This window comes from Ahaetulla prasina, chromosome 2 (assembly GCF_028640845.1).
Source record: "Ahaetulla prasina isolate Xishuangbanna chromosome 2, ASM2864084v1, whole genome shotgun sequence".
Taxonomy (NCBI): domain Eukaryota; kingdom Metazoa; phylum Chordata; class Lepidosauria; order Squamata; family Colubridae; genus Ahaetulla; species Ahaetulla prasina.
The window spans coordinates 193,276,265-193,296,689 of NC_080540.1; the positions used below are offsets into that span (position 1 = coordinate 193,276,265).

Genomic DNA, 20,425 nt, shown 5'->3' on the forward strand with positions numbered 1-20,425 from the left:
TATCTGTAATGGCTAACATGCATATAATAAATGAATTACATGTAAAGCATACTTCATAGTTTAAAAAGGTTGTGCTTCTCTTTCAGTAGAGCGTTATTCCAACAGAATATAAGCCTAAGAATGTAACACTTACTGTGTGTTCAGTATATGTTTAGCAAGTATGCCACAATTTCAGCTTCACTTTAGGTTAGGATTTAGCAACTGTGATTTCCTTTGCCATATCTTTCTTCTGTAACACATCTCCTAGCCACTGCCCAAATCTGCCCTGGTAACTGCTTTTCTCTACTATTGTTCTCATGTCATCCCTAGCTCACAGATGAGGCAAATAAGTTTCCCAGTTTTCAAATAGTGTTTTCCTCCTATCCCAACATAATCTTGGCCACTGATATAATTTGGCTTCACTTAACAGTATGGCTGCTGATACAATGAAGGTTGGATCAGCCCAGTTATTGCCACTTTAGGATCAATTGGCCTGCTCTGGTTACTGGAACTGCCCTTCCAGAATCACCTGGCATGGGCTGCAGGACAAACCTACACTCTGCATCCATTGTGGCATCTGATTGCATAAACCTGTTTAAAATGAAATTAAACTTACTTTCAATTGTATCTCTTAGATCTTACATGCTCTTTTTATAAAAAACAGATTTAAACTCTTTTGAGAGAGCCTTCATACCTGTGTTTAAAGAACAGGACTATGTCTGTGCTGCAGAGAAAGTTCATTTAAAAAGTCTGGTTTTGCCATATGTGTGTTGCAAGTTCTGTCACTATTGCAAGTATATTTCAAGTTTTTTGCTGCACCTGCCAACAAGGGAATTTACCAGCTAGCATGTTTACTGTTTTCATGATTTTGGGAGAAATTGGGCAGGACCATTTTACATATTCTATTCTGACTTTGGCTGCACCAAGGGCTACAGCCACAAATTCAGATTTGAACTCCTTGGTTATTTGTTACTTGCAGCATGAGGCAAAGATGGAGTTTTGCTTGTTGTGTTAATCTTGTGCTTCACTCTGCAATAGAAAAGTGCTTTATCCATGCTCAGAAATCGACCGACTCTTTATAGACATGGTGGAGTTGTACTGAATGGGAGCACTAAAGCCGCTTCCTACTACTCCACCCATCTGGTTAGTTGGGCAACTTCATAGTGGCTCAATATATACTTGCACAACCATATACGTCTGTCCATGTTACATACATAGAGTGTTCGGTGGTTGTTTTCCCTCCAACAGGCAGGAGGGGAAACAAAGTCAAGGAAATCAAACTTTCCTTAACCTGGCCTAAAACATATTCATAAGGACAGCATCCTTCACTGGTCCCGCTATTGTTGTAACTTAGGCACTATGTAGCACAGGAGGCAGCACAATTTATACTTTTTACTTATATTTCAGGAAAGAAATACTTTTCTGTTAGCTCAAAGATGATGGACAGCATATTATCATGGCAATAGATAGGCACCAAGTGGCTCCATTTGGCCCCTAATGTCAACTGTAGAAGAAAAAAAAAAGGACATTGAGGAGTAGAATAAAGTATGTGATACCCAAATTAAAAATATTAGAAGAACAAGTTGTTCTCAAATCCCCTCTTTAAGTAAAAGATATGGCCAAGATTTATGTGTAACTTCATTTTGGGCATGCATAAAAACAAATACATGTGAATTGATTTTTAGCTGCAGTCCACCCACAGCAATGCTTCAAGTACTGATGTGAGTCATGCTGGAGTCAACTTTCTTTTCAGGGGAGAGAGTGCCCCCTACTGAGTCACCTACTCCACAGCCGGCCATCCTGCACATGTTCTCCCCATGGCTCCCATCTAATCGCTTAGTTGTACAGTGCCTTCCATTCAAACAGGTCAGGACTCCATGCCTGGTCTTTGGTTTTACCGGCCTGCGACTAATCAACATGCAGAGCCTTGCCTGAAGGATTACACAAACTGCACACACTTCAATTGCTTTCTCTCTCCACTCCCCCCCCTTACTTTGCTTCTCTCCATCTTTCCCTCCTGGAGCCTGTCCCATCCCCCCTTTTTTCCTGGTTACCAAGCAACGGCACAAAGGGAAAGAACTAGTGTGGAGGCCAAGAGAGGGCCCTGAGCCCTTGCAAGAATGGAAGAGAATGTAATGTAACCCAATTGGAGCCTCCTCCAGCAAAGCAAGCACAGAATTTTTTGAGAGCAGAACCTATTGAAAGTTGAAAGGGGGAAAGGGGGGTCTGTTGGGGAAAGAAGAACACCCAGTGATCATGTTACACAAAGGGCAGCCAGGCCATGTAGCCTAAATTCTGTAGCAGAAAAGAACAAGAAGTAGCACCTACTAAATTAGAATGAAGGTAACATAGGTGACAGCACAAAAGCTTGGCTTATGGAACAGTGTCTGGCCATGCATTTCAGCTTGTGATTGAAAACTCTGGTTATGTCTTCTGTGTAATTCTTTCCCCCTTAGAACAGCAGTAACCATTGCCACGTTGAATTTATATATGGAGGGGTGGGGGAGTTATCTTCAGTAAAATCACTTAGTCATGCTCCAGCATTGCACATTTTTTTTAATTTCATCCCACTCTATCTGAGACCCTTTAACAAGAAATGCATACTATAATACTACTTATTAACCCAAGCACATCTGAACATGCACAGGGTGCATTTACTCATCACTGAATAAACTGTCAACATGCTAACATTAATTAGAAGATCCTTTTATGATTGGATGCCATGATTCCAAGAAAGTCTTAAATTGTAACAGCAACTCTCCTTAAAAATACAGTCATCTGTCCTTATACCATTTCAAAAACAATGCAGGTAACCGTTTAATTTAACATTTATACCTTAAACAAAGCTTCCATTCCACAATAAGATCTCAGACTGGCTAGTATTTGGCAATAACCATCTTTTTCTTTTTACTAGGATTACAAGCTATAGAAATATACTGCATAGATGCAATGTTTGAAAGCGAACAGAATAATTCTGCTTTGAACCTTGTGGAGCCATATCTTCTCTCCTTCAAGCCTGGGCCAAACACAGTAAATTATCAGAGATATTTCCTACAAGAAGAAAACAGACAAAAGTGGCAGGGCCTCCTGTTGTTTACTTCAGGTTCTGATAACTGAGGCTTACTAAATCTTGATGCAATTTAAATGCAGACTTTATGCCCAATCCTCAGAAATTTCTTACATATAAATCTCAGTGAAATTAATGGGAGTTATAAAACTAATAAATATATCTGCAGAACATCCTGGGCATCATCCCAATATAAAATTTATCTTTGCCACAGTTAGTTCCAATATAATATCAATCTCATGTGAAGCTTTGTTCTAGTGTGAATGTTGCCGCGCATGAGTGAATACTTTTGGTAATAGCTACAATATTGCCAGATGCTTTTAAAATTATATTATTAAAAGTCTATAAATATTATTTAAATGTTAGTTGAAAGTAGGGGGCTGATTCATTCCCACTCTTTCTTTTAATAATATTGGGTGGTTACCCAACTGAGTAAAAAGCTGAGTAGTTACTCAACTGAGTAAAAAGCCAGCCATCTAGGTCTAGCTCATGAGCTTAAAAAATAAAAATAGAAGTTTACAAACTGGGCCTGGAAAGGAGTTACCAATGATAACACACTCCTCTGTTATTGCTCTTATATGCAGCCATGCTCTATATCTGTTTTGTAAAAACAACTGGATGTTTTGGCTAGAAGAATATATACTGTAACATTTTCCCAGAAACAAGTAAGTGAGAGCTGATAATAAGCTGCTGCAGTGAAAGTGTTAACTTGAGAAAAGAGGGCTACATTTTGCAAAAGCAACAATCATTATGAGGCTGGTGGGGAGAGGATTTAAGAAGTCCAATCTCAGAAGAAGACTGGGATGTTCCCATATGGGATGAGCTCTATAAGCACTGGTAGTTATGACTACTTGTGGACATTCTGTGTTCCTAGATGATGCTTTCATGGTACTCTGGCTCATTCACAGAGTTTAAAGGATGAGGAAGGATTCAAGTTATTTTGTCTTCTGCCTATAACTATTACTCTAAGTCTTCCTACTGTTTTTATTGGTATCCCCCATCCATTTATTAGGAAAAGATGGAATAGCTAAACAACATACTTTGCTGTTGGGACCTGATTAACTGACATGTTAATCTGTGAAACAAAGTAGTTCCATTTGGATTTTTGGGTTAAAGCTCCAAAAGAGGATAGCAACACCTCACACCCTATGCACGTGAGGAATGTGTATAAAAGGAAGTTCATAAAGCCCCACAGAATAGCTTTGTCCCTGTCACCACACCAGGTGGCCACATACCCTGCTGTCTCTACAGTTTTGCATAGAATAGAATTTTTATTGGCCAAGTGTGATTGGACACACAAGGAATTTGTCTTGGTGCATATGCTCTCAGTGTACATAAAAGAAAAGATACCTTCATCAAGGTACATTTACAACACAAATGATGGTCATAGGGTACAATTTAACCCTTAATGATACATATGTATCATTATGTATTATTATATATTATAATGTTATATAATATATATATATATATATATATATATATATATATATATATATATATATATATATATAACATATGTCAACATATGTAGAAAATCATATACAGAGAGGGTGGTACAGAATTTCTCATGGAAAGAGAAAGCAGAAAGATATGCCTGACAAATACGTTGATGCCAGAAACTAATGTTACAACTCTCTAAATGTGAGCTTACATTGTATTGATGTCCACCCTACTTCTCCATTTTCTGCTTCTATTGGGAAAATAGTGCTATCCCCCAACTCTTAATATTTCATATTTGAAAAACCATGACACCCTGTTAAAAATTATACTTGTCCATCAGAAGAAAATGGTCACATTATGGGCTTCAAAATGAAACTTCTAGTTACTGAAGCCTGTTGTCCCCTTTTTGTTGTAGTTGTTGTTAGTTGTGAAGTCGTGTCTGACCCCATGGACAAGGTTCCTCCAGGCCTTCCTGTCCTCTACCATCCCCTGGAGTCCATTTAAGTTCACACCGACTGCTCCAGTGACTCCATCCAGCCACCTCGTTCTCTGCCGTCCCCTTCTTCTTTTGCCCTCCATCAGTTTTGTCCCTTTTAAAATTTTAAATTCTATGAATTGGGACCTTCATTTCTATTGAGGGAAAACAAGATCAGCCTGCAAGTAAAAAATATTACTCATGGGAAAGACTAATAGAAGAAATTATCCCACTTATACTTATTAAATTATTGTATTTTTTAATAATTAAATCAAGCAATTAAAATGTATAATGATTTAATTCTTGATGTATTAAATTAAAGCCAGGCATCAGTATCCTCAGCAGTGGCAGTTTCAGATATAAAAGGCAAAATAAAAATCTGATCCAAAACAAAGCTTCTCTATATTTGGTGGAAAAAAGAGCTGTTATTGTCATTTCTTTGATTTCAGCCTTCATTATCGATATACTGGAATGCCTAGTATCCAATTCATCATGGTTTAGAAAACTGGTATATAGATAATTCTCAAGTTACAACCACAATTGAGCCTAAAATTTATGTTGCTATGTGAAACATTTGTTAAGTGATTTTTAGCCCATTTAACATTTCTTGCCACAGTTGTTAAGTGAATCATTGCATTTGTTAATTTAGTAACATAGCTGTTAAGTGAATTTGGCTTCCCCATTGACTTCTCTTGTCTGAAGGTTGTGAACGATGATCACATGACACTGGGACACAGCAACCACCATAAATATGAACCAGTTGCCAAGCATCTGAATTTTGATTACATGACCATGGGGATGGGGCAACTGTCGTGTGAAAAATGGACATTACTCACTTTTTTCAGTGGCGTTGTAATCTTGAACATCACTAAATGAACTGTTGTAAATCAAGGACTACCTGTATGTACCAAGTTTAAAAGCAAGAGATCAAAACTGAACATGGGCAACAACAAAAAAAGACAATATCTAGAATAATTATTAGCACATTTTTATCCATATCCACTTCCCCATAAGCAGCTGACAATATACAAAGTAAAAATAAATAAATAAACGAGCTGCATTGCACATTTGGACTCGGCAAGCTTATAATTCCAATATTCTAAACACCTGCTTGACTTGAAGTTGATAAAACCTGGGCAAGAATCTTCGTATTTCCAGAATGAAAATGTCTGAATAAACAAAAAGAAAAATGAAACAACCCTAGCCATTTATTTATTTATTTACAGCAGTGGCAAAGAAGATAAAAAACAGGCACATTGACCAAATATAACAAAAGTAGTTTATCAGTTATAATATGAAATGTCAAGGGTTCAAAGAAAAAAAAGGGAGAAGTTATTAGATAAAATAAATATGACAAAACAAAACATAAAATAGAAATAAAGAGAAGTAACTGAAATGAAATAATTGTGTGTTGGGAGGAAGAGAAACTTTATTTCCTACCTTCGGATCAGAACACCACTATCAGCAATAGAGTTGCCACATTTTTATCTCCAGAAATTTCTGTAAGAAGGCATAAATTTCTTAATCTTTGGAGTTCTGACATTTTCAATTATTTAATTTTTTTTAAAAAGGCTCTTAACTTTTTTTTGTACAATAGTGTATGATTGATTCACTGCTTTTGTTGTCTTTAGTCAATGCTTCCATGTTTTTATTTTGCTGATTGTTGATTACAAATGAAGAAATCTTCACTTACTTTTGCCCTAATGACGATTTTAGTGACTGTTCAAAGTTATGACAGCACTGAAAAAGATGACTTATGACTGGTCCTCACACTTACAACCATTGCAGCATCTCCATATTCACATCTGAGGCACTTGGCAACCATTACACATTTATGATAGTCGCGGCTTCCCATGGTCATGTGATCACTACTTGTGACCTTACCAACAAAGCAAAGTCAAATGGGAAAGCCAATAGGAGCAGCAAGTTGCAGCAAGTTGTGGTCACATGATACCTTGCTTAACAAACATGAATGATTTCCTTAATGACTATAACCGGGACTGCTAGAACTGCCATTGCTAAATGGGACAGTCATGTGACATTTCGCTTAAAAATTATTTTGCTTAGCCAGAGTTGGTGGTTTAATTAGGATTGTTAACTGAGGATAAAAGCGTAAGACTTTTACACTGCAATAGTTAACTCAGCCACAGCAGCAGACTCAACATAATATCAAATATAACACAAAGGGTCTGTCAATCCACAAGTGTCCAATAAAAAGCTAGGCACAAAGACCATGCCAGGAATAAAACAAGGCGACCTAGAACAGGTGTGCATAAAATTGAAATATTTTATCTTGAATTTAGAACAAAAACATTTAGTTCTAGAGATGCTGCCAGGCAGTTTTGGGCCAGTCATAGTTCAGCAATACTGAATGCTGGACAGTTTCTTGAAGGGAATTATCAGCCCTTCAAGGTAGGCCAGGTCAACAAACAAAACTGCAGGGATTCAAAAAATGTTTTATTATTTTAGGGTATATAACAGAATCTTGAAAGCCTGTCCAAGTTTCCCTCTGTCCCATCTTATACTAAATAAAATCAAGGCAGGGTTATTTTGAGTTTCTCTTATGATTCCTTCTGTCTCTGGATGGCACACTCTATTGTCCAAATCTCTCATATCTTCCCCAGTTTCAAATTCCTAGTTTACAAGAACATCTGGGAGTTCCATATCTTGGATTAAAAACATTCCAGATGTTGTTAAGTTTATAATTATTTCCTCTCACCCCCTTCAGCAGTTCCTAAAATGGCTAGCCTCTCTGGACTACCCACCACCATCTTCCAAGCAATTTTGATTTTTTAAATGACTGTCACTGACAGCGCAACATATCCCAGTATCTCATTGCCCTAGCCCTGATTTCCCGGAGTCTTCAGTTCCTCTCTCCCCTGCCTAAGTTATCAATGTTCTTTTTTTTTTTACCTTGCATCCTCCACCCGAAATCATTTTTGCACACTTGATTTTACCCTGTTTCCCCAAAAATAAGACATCCCCTGATAATAAGCCCAATCGGACTTTTGAGCTCGTGTGCTAAAATAAGCCCCCCCCCCCCCAAAATAAGCCCTCTCTGAAAATATTTAACCACATGCGCAGCTTGTCCCTGCCATTTCCTCTGGTTAGGATTAGGGAGACAGAGCTGGAAATCAGGTAAGACGGCAAGAGGAGTCCCATCTTACACCATGCGCCCCAAAATAATAAGACCTCCCTGAAAATAAGGCCAAGCGCTTATTTCGGGGTTCAAAAAAATATAAGACAGGGTCTTATTTTTGGGGAAACACGGTATGCAAGGACCAAAACAGCTGAAACATTCATGGTTTTTTTATTTTATTTATTTATTTGTCAAGTATATATAAGAGAAGAGGTAAAAGTATAAACATAATGTGAATACATGAAAAGAGTAAGAGTAAAAAACAAAAAGGAACATTAGGACAGAGATGGTAGACACGCTGGTGCACTGAGTTGATTCATCCAGAATTAGCTGTTCCATGCACAGAACTCTTTATATATGGAACACCTTGCATATCCCTAAGCCCAGCAATCTCCGACTTTAAGTCCTAGCTGGGACTCCAATCAAGCACAATGACAGGAGAGTTCCATCAAACACAACTGATGCATGTTGGTGCCAGCAACTGTCTGATTTTGCAGCACTTTCTACAGACATTATTTCTCTCTTTGGGGCCTCATTTCTCTAGCAACTCATGGGAGTATTCCTGCTTTGCTTTAAATGGGAAGGGTTCCTGCTGTTTGGTCCAATGGGCAGTTTTGTACTATTTTTTCTCCAACCCTCTGCATCTCCCCTGGCCCTCTCTGCCTGATTTAACAAGGAAAACCAGGAGTATAAATCCTGCCTTCTCTTGCTGAAATGAACTAGGAAAGATAATTTAAACTGTAGAATAGAAAAAAGGGGCAGGGAATCTTCTTTATTTGCCTCTAACAAAAATAAATGTGATTGTTAAAAAATTGAATAGGATTAGAGATGAAATGAGTTTTGGACAGAAAAGAGTTTTGACCATCTTTTGTACTTTATCAGATTCCTTCACAATCACAGGCAGTGTTTTTTTAATAATAATTTTATTAAACATGACATTTATAATAAAAAACTAATGCAAACTAAAAAAAATTAAAGAAAAAAAAGAAAAAACAGTAGGTGTGGAAAAAATAGAAAAGATGAAATAAGGATATAGTTAAAAAGAGAGAGAGAGAAGAAATATATAAAGACATTAACTTCCCCCTTCATCACCAGTATAAACAATTTCAGTAATTTACTGTGTTTTCCCAAAAATAAGACCCTGTCTTATATGTTTTTGAACCCTGAAATTAGCGCTTGCCCTTATTGCCCGATTGGGTTTATTATCAGGGGATGTCTTATTTTGAGGGAAACGGGGTATCAATCTCACTTAAGATAGATAACTTTATTGTCATTTTTTTTTTACTGTGAGCACATTGGCCCACATTAAAAATGAATTTCTGTTGCCTGCTCTCAAGAGAAAGTGTATATCTACCAAAACACATACACACGCTATATATATACCTGCACCATATATATATACATATACACACACACACACACACACACACGCACATACATATTAATCACTGTCCATTCTGAATACATAGTAGGAAGAGGAAACCTGAGAGTTCACAAGCTATACAACAAATTATTTCTTCTTTCTATATCTCATCTATTAAAAAATATCCTTAAAATATCTCATTTCAGTTGTGATCAGCAAAAGTCCATTAAGGGTTACTAGAGATAACAGCATATCTATTTTAACCTTGATCATATACAACAACTTTATATTCCTTCTTTTTTACTTTTAACAATCTTGATCTTTAGTCCCTTCAAATAATCTCCTAGACTTGATTTTTTTTTGGCTCTTCTCACAGAATTTTTCAACGCTTTAACAAAAAATCCAAAATAGTATAATTATCCAGGTCACACTCTTGGTTTGTTATTTGTATATCCTTTTTAATTATTAAAACATTAGCCAGGGTTTTTTTTATGTTTAGTGCAGCAACTTTTTCCACATCATTCTACTAGCTTGTCATTTAAACATTATTTTCAGATAGGTCTTAATCTTATCTGATGAAACTTGTTCCTCTTTTGTAATATCTTTTGAACATAGTCTATCTATAGAGGCAAAAAGACTTAAAATTAACTTCTTGGTCCATTGTTCAAAAATGTCTTTCAATTTGTCGAATGTGAAAATATTTGCTCCATTATGTATTAGTAAGTAGAGTTTGAATGTTGTTCTTTCATTGTAATCTTCAGTTTCTTCTAGTTCCATCTACTGTCCAATCTTAAAAGTCTCACCGTAAAAATATTTTTTTTTTAAAAAAAAGCATTAGCTCATGGGAGGGGGTTCTTATAATTAATTACAAAATTTTATTTCAAATCCATCTGGATCCTTAAAGGAAACTCACCTGTGTTTTCAAATTTGTTGATCCAAAGATTTCTAATAGCTGAAATACTGTTAACAAGCAATTTCAGAAGCGATTAGAAAAGGAAATATGCAAACTCAGTATCCTTTTGAAGGTAGTGATGGTAATTGGAGCAAGATGGCTATTCCCTCATCTGCCGGAGCTCTAATCAGCAGAACTACGATTTACAGTTTCCTTGCAAGGAGCAATTGTCTGGAGCACTTGTGGACGATCTCAAGTCCTTTTCTTGTCAAGAGAGATATTACAAAGAGCCAGTCTTGTTGGCTCTTTATTTGGTCGCAATCACTGGCTCCCCTTTTAATGAGCTGTCTACTATTTGCCTGTTCTTCCCTGGAAGTCTGAAGCCTTGATAATTACAGGCTGCGTTAAGGTTTTCCAAGCTTCCATCTCCACGCTGGACATCTCTTAATCTACTAGCTAAGTATAAAGATAAGGAATTTATCTAGAATACCACCTTTGGCAATCTACACAGAGGAGGATCATCTAGATACAATGTGGGCCGTTCTTATGGTCTGCACAAAACCTGTGTGTGCATGCTCACTCAGATTTTGCAACAAAGGCAACTTCTGAACATATAGCTTCACAATTATGCTTCCTTTAAGTACTTTAAAGATGTGTCAGTTTTGCTCATTAGAAAATTATTATTTTATTTAATCAAATTTATTAAATGAATGTGAATGTGGACTCTAGCTTTGCTTTCTGCATTGATCTCCATAAGGAGACAGTGACAGCAATGAAACGCCTCATAATCTGAAATCCCTGAGGTTTTTTTATTTCTAACTATGTTGGAAAGCTTTACAGATACAGTTTTTTGCTGTAACAACCACATATAGATGAAGATGTTAATTATGAAAACAACATGGTAGTGACAGAGCTAATTCATTCAATCCTGCTGTCCTATCTATGCAGAATTACTTAGTTTTAACATTCCAGAAAGAGAAGTTAGCTGTTTATGAAGAATTTTAAGATAACTCCACATGGTTGATCCTAAAGATGCTTCCAGGCAAAGGGTTCTTACTTATGGAGTTATTCCATTTTCTCATTGAAAATTGGAAATGGCAGGAAAGTGAAGCGGAGTTAAAAATGGAAGACAATGATATCTGATCTGATGTAAAGTAGCAAGACAATCTGGAATGGGAAAGAAGACAATTGCTTTTCTGGAACCAGCCATAGATAGTGAAACTTTTGAAGTATTTTGCCCCTTACTTCAGCATGGCATTGTGTTTAAGCTATGGAATGAATGCCAAGGTAATTCAAAATTTACACAAAGAAATGCACCCATGTAAGTTAAGAAGGATTCCAAATGTTATTATCATACATTGATTTCTTCTTCTACTGAAGCTCATTGAGAGAGGAAGGAACTCTGAAGGACGTTGAAAACTCACCATTTCAATTAATTTCAAGTCAGCTGCCTTAAAATTGGGATTTCATTTTGCGACCATTACTACATAACACTACAAACTCAACCCATGATTAAATTGAAGGCCTTGTCCTAAAATGTCCATCTTATTCAAAACAATTCTGTCCATTCTGTCAGATGGTTAGTGAGGCTCTGTTTAATGTCTTATCCCAGATCAGATAAGAGAAGCATCAGTCAGATGTTTTCTATGGAATTGATTCTGATACTGTGGAATATGTTGCCCTTTGGAGATAAGCTCCCTTGTTGCTGATTTTAAAGGAGACTTAAATGAGATGGTCATACCAATAATAATGGCAATGAGTGTACTGTTGGAAGACCTAAAGGACTGAGTTGGAGACAAATCCTCCCAGATAATATCTATGTCGTCACTAAGAGTTTATACCAACCATACTCACCTGATGGTCCTGATGCCTAATGAATGGGACAGTCCTATTTAATTAGCGTTATAGTAATTATGCATCGTAGAGATCCTTTTATATGAAATTACTCTGCACGTTGCTAGAGTCATTAAATTAGGATATTTAATTTTTTAAAATAATAGCTTTTAGAAAAGAAAATGAGTTGTGAGGTCATTACACATTTCTCTGTACAATATTTAGTTTGTCCTCACGTTAAGAAAATATAAAAAATAGAAATTCATTAAAACATGTATAACATCATCCTGATGAGTTCTATTCTTGCCCATCACTAAAAATATATATAAAGTATATATTTTCTTAGGTTACTTTCCAAGCTGCAACATAACCTTTTGAGATTAATAGTGCATTTAGTGCATATTATTAAGAAATGTATAGGTTGAACTGGTAGAAAATAAGAAAGCTTGTCATTAGACTTTACAATAGGATCCCCAAAACAACAGATTTTCTTAGATGAAGCTTTTTGTGAGCCAGCTGCACAAAACCATTTTGCCCCAAATTCAGTCTGCTTTTTCACACTGCCCGTTCTTTTAGATGTTAAAAACAGGCATAACTACAGCTGGCCCAAACTGCATGTTTAATTAATGTTAGTTACTGAAGTAAAAAACTGCTGAGAGAAGCAGTAGGGATAACAGCAGTTTGTTTCTTTTTATTTGCTACTGATTCTGACTTTCTTGCTACTGGAACATGCTTGCACATAAAGATATATAAAGAGCATATAAAGAGCTTTCTGGGACTTGCAGGTTGATTTTAAAGTCTATTGCTTTAACAAAAATGGATTTGGAAAAATAACAAACATAATAGTGCAATCTTTCTGTTGCAGTAAGATAATATTTACAGCATTACTATTATATTACTATGGAATTGTAAAGATATAATAGCAGGATAGGCAGATAAAGATATAACAATAGCGGGATAGGCAGATAAAGATATAACAACAGCAGGATAGGTAGATGCTACCCTGGGCTTTCCTTGGCTAATTAAATGCATCTCTTCAAGATGGAGAGATAAATATTTTGACATAATAGTCAATGGCATATCAATCATCTCTCTAAGATATAGACATTTTTGAAGAATTGGAATTATCATTAATTATTCCCATAATGATGCTGCAGCCAACCACAATGTCTTAAAGAGAAACAAAAATGGATGTTTTATGAGACAGAAATCACCCACGTAATATTGGGTAAATGATGGTTTGGGAATCATCTCCTTCCTGGTTGTCTGACCCTGAATACTGGACAATTTTCATCCAGTCTCCACCCTCCCTTTTTTAGAGAAGCTTATTCAGGTAGGTGCACAGCTTCAGGGAGCCCTGAAAGAATTCTAGGTGCAATTCAAAGTCCTGATTATCACATTTAGTTTCATGACATAGATCAGTTTACTTATGGGGCTGCCTATCTCCCAAGGGCTTGTGCTCATTATACCAAATCCAACAGAGTGGGCATAGTCCAAGTCCCCTCCATTAACGTGTCAACTTGCAGGACTGAAGAGGCGTACCTTCTCTGTCATGGGGCCTACCCTGTGGAACAGCTTCCACCCAATGTTCAGAGGACTGGATCATTCATTCTTACAGAAGGCTGCTAAAAGCTGGCTTTTATTCCAGGTAATAGGACTGGGATGTTGGGGAGTCCTATTCTCTCCCTCCCTCCCTCCCTCAAATTTTAACTATCAGCATTATATAATAAAGTGAGTGATCATATTAATTTTTCTAAACAAACAAACAAAACAGGAAATTATCACTATTATAAGCAAGGGTTAAAATTGGTTATGGACTATTCCAATGATATTGTAAATTGCTAATAAGGAAAGTCATAAAGTACGACTACAAATGGAACTGTAAATCCAATCACAAATCATTACAGTTGTAAGTTGGGGTGTCCACATGACTGGAGGTGTTTTTTCTAACTTTTTTGCCATGCTCATTAATCATTCATTAAGTGAACTATTCATTTGAATAGGAGTAACAAATTGAAAAAATGCCATAATTTGGCAAAAAATATCAAGAATCATCGTCACGTGACTACAGAATGCCGTGATTGGTTGCAAATGTGACTATCGAGAGGGCAATGAAACCATTTATAATGGCCAGAGGGGTGCTTTATGGCCCATAAAGCACCCATTCCATGGTTGTGGTAAGTGTAAACAGTCATTAAGTTGAGGACTACCATAGCACATTTTAGAATTAAGACAAACTTGTAATCGTAAGGGATACTTTGCCACCAAAGCAGTATCTAATTCACAGGTGAAATCCAGCAAATTCTGACAGGTTTTGGAGAACCAGTAGCGGAAATTTTGAGTAATTCAGAGAACCGGCAAAAACCACCTCTGGCTGGCCCCAGAGTGGGGTGGGAATGGAGATTTTGCAGTATCCTTCCCCTGCCACGCCCAACAAGCCATGCCCACCAAACTACACCACACCACGCCTACCAAACCACACCCACAGAACCCATAGTAACAAAATTTGGATTTCACTACTGATATAATTCAATGAGAAATGTTTCTGTGCAGTGAAACATTGTTCTGTTTACCTCAAAGGTATTAATATTAATACAAGTGAGCATTCTGCTAGGACAGGGGTCTGCAACCTTAAACACTCAAAAAGCCATTTGGACCTGTTTCCCACAGGAAAGAAAACACTGGGAGCCACAAAACCTTTCCCGTGCCTGACTATTTCTTGAGTGGCCACAAAACTAGCATTTGTAGTTGAATTAAATGTTGTTTTCTTCTGAAACTTTTCTTTTCTTGGTTGGCCTACTGTGGGTTGAAAAGCTCAATAAATTGCGTGCCGGCAGTTGTCACACCCTGGCAGTTGTGACGCATATTTTGAGTGACAGAGAGCCGCAGCAGAGGGGTGAAAGAGCCACACGTGGCTCCAGAGCTGCAGGTTGCTATCCCCTGTGCTAGGATGTACATTTTAAGTTATTCAAAAGTAACCAATGTAACTTGGTCAAATATACACTGTCACCAATCAATTTATCAGCAGTCAAATGCTGTGAAAAACATAATGTCCACGACATAGATTATCTAGTTAAATCATTATCTTCTCCAGCCAGAGGACATATATTGTATTCTAAAATCACATTGCCAATGGGAAGTGACCTAGTTCAGCTAATAAGCACCTAATAATCTACAAGGACAATTTCTCAGTTCAGCCCAAGAAATTTAAAACATGTTAAAATATTTACATTAGCAAATGTTCAGAATTTGGTTCTACAGTATTGAAAATCCTGGTGCCAACTCCATTATTATTGATGGGATTGACAACCCTTATACAGGAGTATGATCGTAAATATCTATGTATTAATATCAGCACATCCATCAGTGTTTGCAACAGAATTACAGGTATTATCGGTGTCACATTAATATTATGCTGGCATAGCTTTTCAAATCTCTGCTTCTGTGGGATCATTGTCACGTCCCTTAGCTGCTACATGAGCATGCCTTGGCAACCATTTTCATGCAACATATCTACACAATGTAGGCCTCATAAAGCTGCTGCAGCTAAGGCAGCTTATAGTCATCTTTATCTGTTCAGTTTTAAAATATCATTTTCTTTCCTTAACAAAATGTTTGCCATGGACAGTACTAGCGCAATTAATCAACAGTGTTAATGCAATCAAAACCTAGGATCTATCCACATTAGGCTACTGTGGCTATCACTTATGTTCCTTCTGCTAGGCTCTACCATTCATCATTATTCTGCTCTGTGGTACTAGACAGACCTCAGAGTGTCCCAATATTCTTCCAAATATTACCTGGGCTCCTTATTTACCTAGGTTTAAGCTATTCTGCTACCAATCAGAGCACTACTATGTAATTTTTTTAACCACTACTGCCACATGGAGATTTGTGTAGACTGGCTATTTAGGGTGCATGTGTGTATGCATGTTATCTTTAGTTTGGGATGGTGTGGTAGCAGAAACTATTGCTAAATGTCCTGGCCATGGCCACTTACTGCCCACATTGCTATTCTTTGCAGCACTAGTTGGAGACAGAGCATGCTTGTTATCAATCATTTCCCCACTTCATTGCACACATTCCTTCTGTATCTACAACATGTCAACCAAGCTATTTGTGGACATGAGTTTGATGCTCTTTCAAAAGGGCATCAGAATAGTATACTGACAGGTCATAGATGCAGAGCATCTCTATACCTGCAACCTGTTAATCAGTCACCTTTACAGGAGTTAAAACTGGTGAAAATATAGCTGTGCCCTGAGCTAATTGGTTACTAATTTCTTGCAGTGGCAAGTTTCCAATTAAAAAAGTACATGGGAAAGTAGCAAATTCTTTGACTTTAATGCTTTGTACCCAGATCATGAGATCTGGATGAATGCTCAAACATTTCAGACCTTTCATGTTTTCCTTTATTAATATTCTGTTTTCAACAAATAAAGGATGAAATGTTTCAGTCCTTTTAAGTTAGAGAAAAGCATAATTGGAGATAAGGAAACTATGTTTATCAAATTACGGCATAAATTATTTTCATTTCATTATAAAAGAATCTCCAATTAAATTGACAATACATTTTAGGATGATTAAGAAAACTATTTTCACACACAATGCTTTGTGTTAACATTTAGGAACTTTTATCAACCGTACTTCATTCATTCATCCCATTCATTCATTCATGCATGCATTCATTCATACAATTTAAAATCTATTTTTCAGAATAAAATCAACCCAGTTTGGGGGCAGCTTTAACTTCATATAACAGTGAAGCCAAATAAAATGTTTCAGATTAAAACTATAAAATAACACAGCAATATCTAGATAGAGGTGGAACACAGTAGCATAAATAAAGTAAAATATTTGGAGAAAACAAATAGATTTTCAATTAATACTAAGAGTTTACAAAATTACAAACCATATGCCACCCAAAGCTTTGGGGATTCAAGTGAATTCCCATCTATCCTTCTACCATACCACAATGGGGGGAAAACAGAGTAGATCAATTTCTGGCTATGAAAATAGTGTCAACTGGACCATGGCCCAAAATATAGTCTTGATAAAGTGTTGGCATGAGAAGGATTGAACCTCACAAAGACTAGATGTGTTCACAATGTGTTGGGCCAAAGCATGGCAAACTTGATTAGGAGGACTTAAATTGAATCCAATGGGAAATAAAATTTAAAACCATGAAATAAGGTGTTGGAGACTACAAAAAGGATGAGTGTTGCTGAAATTGAGTCACTCAGATAAAATAAAAAAGATTATTGGTAAAAGTGAACTCTTTATAATTATTATTTTCTTCTATCTAATCATGTCCAATTCTTAGTGGCTGCCTGGACAAGTCCTGTAATTTTGTAAGCAAGTGTTTTTCAAAAGGGTTTGTCATTGTTTCCTTCCTAGGACTTAGAGAAAGTGACTGGCCCTAGATCACCCAGCTGGCTTTGTACCTAAGATGGGGCTCTGTCTCACAGTCTTCCTGTTCCTAGCCTGATATACATTCTTGCTCAAAAATCCATATAAAATTGGCAATGTGTTACTATTATTGGTGCCCACTATCACCTTCCAACTTAGGACAAAATGTATGCTTTCCTAAAGCAAGCTATAGGTCTTTCGCAGAAGCAAGAAATAATAGTGAGGGGAAACTTAACTGCCTACTGGGAAACAAGCTCTACGTAATTCCTGATTTCTCTTATTGTTAATTTTCTCTTTAAGAGGGTACTGATAGTTATTGCTTGACTTACAACTATTCATTTAGCGACTGGTCAAAGTTCAAAGTTATAACAGCACTGGAATAAATGACTTACAACCAATCCTCACACTTATAACTATGTTGTAGCCATAAAAGTCAGCTTGGTGAGTTTGGGTCAGTCATTCCCTCTCAGCCCCCAGCCCAGAGGATAATTGTTGTGGGGAAAAAAGGAGGAGGAAGATGTGCTAGATATGTTCATAGTCTTGTAAAAAAATAATAAAGGCAAACTACAAATGAATAAATAGATAAAGAACTAGCAGTTGTAATTTAACATCTGGTAAAACCTGCCTGATAATATAAGATTCTACAAAAGGGGCAGCACCAGGCTTGCCAACAACTTTCAAATTGCTAACTGGCGTAGTAGCTGATGCAATCCAATAGTATGTAGTTGAAAACAAACTGTTTCCACCTGAACTGAAAGGAACTCCCAAACAGCAGGGGTACAAAAGATCAGCTCTAATTGACAGAATTATTTTGGGTTTACTCTGGTTTTTCTTCAGATCGTATAACTGACAAATATGATTTTGGAAAACTGTATGAGAAGGACAACCAACTTGAATGTAGCTTGAATTGACTACAAGAAGGCATTTAACTTCCTGCCACAAGATTGCATAATCAAGTGCCTAGGAATAACAGAAGTCAGTAGAAACATCAAAGCTTTATGCAAATATCAATGCACAATGGAAGATTCCAATGCTGCTTAATGGACTGTGAGAGGTTAATATCAAGAGAGGAATCTTTCAAGGAGACTCGTTATCCCCACTACTGTTTATCATTGCAAATTCTTCTGTCAACAATACTGAAAACTCGGGCCATGGCTATCAAACGTCAGAATTATCTTCCAAGCTATCCTACCTCCTTTACATGAATGATCTGAAACTGTATGGGAAAACACCATATGAAATAGAATCACTGCTCAGCCTGTCTGTATATACAGCCAAGAGATGCAATGGACTGGACACATGTGCCAACCTTACCATTAACAGAGGAAAATAGTGAAAACAGAAAGAATCAAGATGCCCTACAGAAATAATATCAAGAGCCTGGATAAAGAGCCTAGATGAAGACTATCAATACCTAGGCATCCTTCAGGATAACAACATCAAGCATACTGAAATCAAGAAGATTAAAAGTGAATACTTTATGAGAGTGAAGATCTTAAACTCTAAACTCAATGGAGGAAATACCATCAACCAGGAGTGAAATGTAAAATGCGTTACTATCGGTTCTATGGGAGTGGCTTGGTGGGAGGGGTAATGTAACTGGGTGGGTGTGGCCAACTTATTTTTTTTTACTTTTAAAAGCATTTTTTCTACAACCTCTTCGGCCAAAGAGGCTGTAGGAAAAATGCTTTTAAAGGGTTCTGACGATCCCAGCTGAGCCATGCGATCATCAGAGGCTTTTTTTTTTACTTTTAAAAGCATTTTTTGGCGGAAGAAAAAATGCTTTTAAAAGTTAAAAAAAAAAAAACTCTGATGATTGCGCCGCTCAGCCGGGCATGGGTGGGGTGGTGGTGGAGGCAGGGATTTTTGCTACCGGTTCTCCGAACCACCCGGTGCCATCGGTACCAGATTGGGTGATCCAGTCTGAACCGGGAGCATTTCACCCTTGCCATCAACGCAATTAACACCTGGAATAGTGGACTGAATTCAAATAAAACTAAAAGCTCTAGACAGGACAACCATAAAATAACATCAATGAATCATGCTCTTCATCCAGGCAGCAATGTTGAGAGACTCTACTTACCAAGGAAAATAGCTGAGCATGGAATGTTGAAAGTGTACCAGACAGTTGAAGAAGAGAAACGAGTATTGGAAAAATATCTGAAGCACAATGATGAAGATTCACTGAAGCTAATATACTATGAAGGCTTATTGAATACTGGAGGCCTCAAACTGGAAAGTACTGGAAAGCCCAAATGTTCTTGTAAGAAATACCAAAGGAAGAATAGAAAAGAGACATGGTAAGAAAAAGCATTACATGATGAGTACATAAAAAACAAGGCAAAAGCAGATAATAAGGTCTGGCAATGGCTAAGAGCAGGAAAGTTGAAGAAAGCAACAGAGGGGCTAATTCTGGTACATAACACCAATCCTTAAGAACAAAGCATAAAAAGCCAGAATTGAGAAGACAGCAACAGACAGCAAATGTCACCTCTGCAAAGAAGCTGACGAAACAGTGAACCTCCTAGTTAGCTGCTGAAAGGTCACACAAACTTACTATAAAATGGCATGACCAAGTAGCAACAATGGCACATTGGAATATCTGCAAGAAATACCATTTCTTGCAGGATTGATGGGATCACAAAATAGCAAAGTAATAGAAAATGACCTTTTGATGTCATGTTTACTTAACAATTTAACTTTAAATATTAATTTAATTAATTAATGTAATGTTTAGTTTATTTATAGACTGCTTTTATTATTTTTACAAATAACTCAGTTATAAAGTTATAGTTGTTATATTTGCATCTGTGAGGCCCTGAAAA

At 36.9% G+C, this 20,425-nt stretch overlaps 1 protein-coding gene across 4 annotated transcripts in view; it reads right to left on the minus strand.

Annotated features, from left to right (window-relative positions):
• Positions 1-20,425, minus strand: part of ATN1 (atrophin 1) — a 60,023-nt gene that overhangs the window by 37,416 nt on the left and 2,182 nt on the right. The window contains exon 1 of one of the 4 annotated variants that reach the window (XM_058168297.1): positions 19,684-19,854. The exons of the other annotated variants lie outside the window; for them this stretch is intronic. The gene's annotated coding sequence lies outside the window, so the exon portion shown is untranslated. Of the gene's footprint in view, positions 1-19,683; positions 19,855-20,425 lie in introns of those variants that run through there. 4 annotated transcript variants of the gene reach the window in all.